At 39.8% G+C, this 6,021-nt stretch overlaps 1 long non-coding RNA gene across 1 annotated transcript in view; it reads left to right on the top strand.

Annotated features, from left to right (window-relative positions):
- The first annotated feature begins 739 nt into the window (after positions 1–739).
- LOC103522097 overlaps positions 740–6,021 on the top strand; it is a 10,505-nt gene continuing 5,223 nt past the window's right edge. Inside the window, exon 1 of the long non-coding RNA XR_541991.3 lies at positions 740–876. This is a non-coding gene — a long non-coding RNA (uncharacterized LOC103522097). The remainder of the gene's footprint in view (positions 877–6,021) is intronic.

The raw sequence follows: 6,021 nt of genomic DNA, 5'->3' as shown, positions 1-6,021 counted from the left end.
GACCAACGGAATTTTTCTTTTTCTTCTACGACTTCTAGATCCCGAGATAAATCGATTTAAAAAATACTGGTAAATCGTAAACTTTGACGTCACGGCATACGCTCCCGTAGGTGATGACGTCACATCAAATGTCCCAAGCAAAGCTCCCTTGCAGGCAACGCATTAATGTGTTGGTGCACATACGTTTCTGCGCAGTTCTTTCTGCTCCTCCGCTAGCGTGCTTGCATAGTGGCGCTACCTAGCGGACAAAAATAGCAACTGTGTTAAGTCTGACGTCACAAATCTTTGAACTTTTTCATTATAAAAATTGAATTTTCGACCTTTTACAGTTATTATTTCGGAGTTTTGACCTCAGATTTGGATTTTTCCCAACTTTTTACATAGGAATCGACCATTTATTTATAATTTTTACCCATTTGCAACTCCTCCATTATGCAGAAGTCACATCCATGGAAAAGAAAAGCTCTTTTTTGTATTTAACCTAACACTATAGTAACACTAATCACAGCTCTAATTGTGAAAACTCCTTCTTGCATTTAACCTAACCCTATAATAACCAGGGTCACTGCTTGTTTGTGCCAGTTCCTTTGTAGCAATATTCCACAGACGTGGCTTCTGCAGAAGTACCGAAATGAGCCTTAGAAGATAGGAGCTTGTGTCAAGTTTCCTATAGGAAAACACACTGATTGTGTTAATCTGAAATCTAAACTAATGTTGATTCATACTCATTTTCTTTCAGTCACCTCAAAGGTTGGAATCAAATCGGCAAGCCTGGGGTCTCATCACGAAAAGAATTGAAAATGAAACCAAACACAAGAATGCCCTGGTTTGGGGCTCCATAAACCTTGTCCTGTTTGCTATCCTGGCCTATGACATGTAAGTTGAAAAATAAATAAACTTTAAATGCATAAAAATAATGTATCAGTATTAGACTTGTGTGGTCTGTGGCGTAGCATGCCCATCCCATGGTATGTATCATTAGTTTTTTTTTTTTTTTTTTTTTTTTTTTTAATTGGTGTTTCACCGCCGTTTTCATTTCGTGACAATGAAACAACTGCTACATTAGACTCGTGTGCTCTGTGTCGTAGCATGCTCATAGTAGGTATACCTGGGAAGTGCCTGCCAACACATGGGTGAGAAGAGACACAATACTTCCCATTTAGGTGCTGGGTCAACACGAGAACACAAGTAACCCGTTGAAACATTTGCCATCGAAAAACGGGTACAATTTTTTGTCAGTGGTGGGAATCGAGCCCGACACCTTCTGCATGGCGAGCAAGCACACTACCACTAGGCTAACCGTTTGATAAAGGAATTTTAATTGTGTTAAGCATAAATGCTTGTCAAAAAGGTCGTTCCCCGCTTAATGCACTACGCTAAATATTTTGACTTGACTTGGACTCGAACCACCAACCTCCAGATCCGAAGTCCACCACGCTAACCACTGCACCACTGAGGTTGGTAACCGTTTGATAGAGGAAACTCTAACAACGGCGGTCTTATCGTCCCAAAATCAAAGGGAGAATCAGGACCAGGATAGAAGAAAGCCGGCCGTTCCGAGAACGAACCTTATCTCATAAGGGTAAAGTCCGTACTGAGCGGTAATCGAGCCGTCATTATTTAGGTAACAAATAAATGTAAATGCAGTTTCTTTGTGTTATTATGTCACAACTTTGGTGCTTACTGCAGCATTGTAGGATTTCCCCAATATCTCAATAATCCTAACAACCAATATTCACCTACCATGCTGGCACCGGTCGCTATGCGCATTTATATGTCATAGCTACTCATTTTCCTCACGAAGATGAGGGCCCCGAAATAGCCAGTCACGGAATCAATCCTTTGCAGATACAAATTTCTTGACCCCGCCGGGAATCGAACCCGGGTCTCCCGCGTGCAAGGCGAGTGCAGTGACCACTACGCCAACTTGACCCCGCCGGGAATCGAACCCGGGTCTCCCGCGTGCAAGGCGAGCGCAGTGACCACTACGCCATGGGAGCTGACTTTTAGGTAACAAATAAAGAAATAAGTTACATAAACTCACCCTTGAAGATTTTTCAAGCCTTGGTTCTTGAAGAATGAAGGAGTCTCACGCTCTTGCAGCCAACCTTCTCATACAAAATCCAATTCGAACTTTTGAAGATTAGGTAGGTACAGGTACCTAATGTAGGAGATTTTTGAAGACCAGAACGTTTTAAATTCACTTGGTAATAAAAAACGGTGCAAATTTAAATGAAAACCTAACTTTTGTTGGATATAAAATAATAAAACAATTAAGATTGTTCCTAATCAATTAATCACTAATGAATTAGGTAATCTATTATTCAACTACTTATCCATATAGAAAAGGGGTACCTAGTTTCCTACCTATTTTTTACATACCTACCTACTTTTTTACCAACAGAAAAAAAAACGGCAAAAAATTGCGAAATTCAAACCTTTTTTAACGTAAAAAATAGAATTCCATAAGAGAACCAGTTGTTGTAAAAGTAGTTATAGAAGAGATATTCGATTTTTCACGGCCTTTTTTCACCACTCACGGAACAAAATTAACACTTTTTCAGCCAGCCAAACACCTCTTCTAATCCTCTCAAACGTCCTGGAACTCCAGAATATTTGATTTAAAAAAAAAGGAAACTCTGGAAAAAAGAGGCGGTTCCTTTTCAGCATTAGTGGCTGAAATCCCTTTTTAATCCGATTTCAAAATAGACCAGTCAAACGAGTCCCCAAAAGGGATCGAGAGAAAAAGGCGGGGTGTTTTTTGGGGGCTGAAATATTCGGAGAAAGCAAGGGGGAGAGGAATGAGTGTTAATCTACCCCCCTTACTGCGGGGGGGATATCCCGTTTTATTAAAGTCTTGGTGCTTCCTCTCTCAAACTTCCAGAATGAGAAGTCATGCGAAACTTTCAGATGATGGCAGAATTAGGGGTCTGCCAGACTTTGGGTACCTGTGTCGATGGTACTCTTTCTATTTTAAAAGTAAATTTACAAATCTACCGTATCATATATAATATATATATATTTTTTTTTTAAACCTAATTTTTCCGTGTTTTGAATCTATTTTTTACTTTCCTATTACCCTTAAACGTATAGGGAACCTATACAAGGTAGGTAAAATGAGAAAGTATTACAATCGGTCCAAATTTTCAAAATCGGGAAATGGGTGGAAATATCCGTTTTGGGGTCCCCTGATACCAGAAAAGTGGTTTTTAGCCCATGGTCTGTACGTGCGTTATGTACGTTACGTAAGTTACGTACTACAGGTTCAAATGGGAAAATGTTGAAAAGGTTGTGAACAAAATATCTCAAGAACGGTTTGTCGTAAAGCGATGAAATTAGGTATGATATACCGATATGTTTCAAGGACGCGACTGTAACAATTTGGTAAAAATCGGTGCTTCAATTTCTCCTCTCATCTAGGAGAGAGTGTTGTGCTATTCGTCTACTCTTCACATCGATGCTCACTCACTCGGAAAAGAACATTGGAAAACTCCTCCCCCTTTTTATTTAACATCCACTTTTCATTAAAACCCCAGGCTTTCCCATTAGCCAATCAGAACGCTGGAAAAGCAAATTGAAAAGAGAGAGGGGGATTAGAAGGGAAAAGAGATAAGGACGAGAGAGAGAGAGAGAGAAAAAGAAAGAGAGATGAGGGAATGTGAGGGAGGAAAAGAGAGATGGAAAAGGCATTGGGGAATGAGAGAGAGAGAGAGGTGTAGGGAGAAAGAGAGAGAGAGAGAGATAATTAAATAACAGATAGTTTAAATATGTAGAATAGAAAGACGAAAAGGAAGGAAGAAAAATAGAAAGAGAGCGATAGGTAGAAAGAGAAAAAGAGGGAGCTAGAGAGAGAGAGAGAACAATCTCTCTCTCTCTCTCTCTTATAAGTTTTAATTTAATGTCGAAAGTTCCCCCCTTGTCAAACTTTATTCCTTGTGACAACTGTGCTCTGTAGCTTCGGAGATAACACAGCTAGAGTATACCTACCTCCTATACTTAATCCATGTCTTTCTTTTTTCATTTTATAAAAAAATAAAAAAAAAAAAATATTTTTTTTTTACGGCTTTCCGGGGGTTTGGTCCCTTAACGAACACAACCAAAGTAAAAGTTACAGAACAAAGCACTACTCTGGGGTCGAACGGCTAAACTAGTTGGAAAACTGCCCACTTGACTTTGCTTTTTAACTCTATACTTAGTTGTAATCCAAATCTAAAGTCTATTATGTTGTTAGTCACCACAAACGGATATCCTCTCGAACGTGTTCGCAGGATAGAGATTCCGAGGTAAAGCATGGAAGACGTCTCGGTGCAGACACCCTTATAAACGATGTTCTCCTTGCACCCAGTTTTTGTTCGTCACTGGCCAATGTAAATCCAATCCAATTACGCTCTTCCATCAAAAGTGTTAATCTTCGCACTAATCACAATGAATACCAAATCCATATTTATGTTTTTCCGAAAGAAAAGGCTACCTACACGAACGACGGTATTACCCTCCCTTCAACGTTTACCAATTTTAATTTATATGTTAACCAGCTAAGGATGACATTCTTCAAACCCTTTTTGGGTTTAGACTCCAGTTTTGAGGCTTTATTTTGACAATTTTTCCAGCCTTTAAGTTAAAAATATTACCTTTTCAAGTTTCTAAACACTGCAGTCTTGAATTGTGTCAACGATAAAACCAGGCGAGTCGCCATCGCGGTGATACGTTCGTGCGATCGCCTCCCTCGCGTCTGTTTCTTCGACGCGTCTTTCATACACGTGCGTTGTGTGAATTACGCCATACGACGATTCCCTCGAAACGAACCCTTTAAACTACACTGCCAGTAGGGGTGGATTGCCCTCGCATACGGCACTGCAGTTTACAAATGCTAAATGGTCATAAAAAGATTTAGACTAAATAGAGCCCTAGATGTTCAGCATCTTCTTTTCCTTTTTAAGGCAACCAAGGAGCTAAAAAGGACGGAGAGTACTGAAACTTTGTGGTGGGTTCATTCCGCGTTGACTAGATAATGTGGAGTAAAGGGGATATACATGAACTAGTTACACAAGATTAGTATGATTCACGCTCAATATCGGTACAGTTTCAATGGATACAGCATATGGACGCCCATCCTCTCTAAAGCTCAGGATAGGTCGTCTTAATTTGTTCCCAATAAGGATAATATGTGGATTTGGAGTCCAAACATTAAAAAATAACATTTATTATTCGCCTAGCATATGAAGTGTACAGTAGGAACATCCAAGAAGACTGACTTGTCACAAAAGGTCGATGGAACTGACCTGTTCTCTTGTGGTTGTGATACGTAAACGTAAAATAACCGTAATGCCATCTCAAACGACTCATATTATTTCAAGCACTATAATGAATCTTCGGAAGCCACCCTCCCCTTATTCCGGCTTTTTCGGGGACCATCTGTCTCCCTCACAAATTAATTTCCATTAAAAATTAATAAAAGGCGATCTAAGTCGTTTTCATTCCACCTTTTGCGGCTATAAGAACCGAAAACAAATGTAAAAACTAAAGCGCGAAAGCGCCGAAAGACTCAGGTTACTGTTCCGCAACGGGTTTGACACAGCCTCCGATAAAAATCGTCTGAAAAAACGGGCCTGAAAAAAAATAGCTCCCTGCTTATTCGGCTGACCATAAAATACCGTTATAAAATCGGACGCAAATCCTTGTAATTGATGCTCTACTGGAATGGTCGGGAGTAATTATTGGTAGGTAGGCATCAATCATCATACAGCAGAGTATGTCTATCCCGTTATACTCTTGATTTGGCAAGGGAAATACACGAGCCCCAGTTGTTCCTCTTGTGGTCTTTGATTGGTAACTCTTTAACTTATAAACGTTAGGCTTTTCTCATGTTAAAATAGAGCTACCAATCCCCTTAGGCTTTGGGCCTTGGAAGAGGTATCCGTTCAGGTTGCTCGAGAAATAAATAGTAATAATATAATAAATAAGTAAATAATTCACCACGCCACCATTCTCGAGGAGAATCTCTCTGGGACGGTAATTTTT

This window comes from Diaphorina citri, unplaced genomic scaffold (assembly GCF_000475195.1).
Source record: "Diaphorina citri unplaced genomic scaffold, Diaci psyllid genome assembly version 1.1 scaffold6851, whole genome shotgun sequence".
In the NCBI taxonomy this organism is placed as follows: Eukaryota; Metazoa; Arthropoda; class Insecta; order Hemiptera; family Psyllidae; genus Diaphorina; species Diaphorina citri.
Note: the sequence above shows the minus strand (reverse complement) of the source record. Positions and strands in the feature narration are given on the sequence as shown.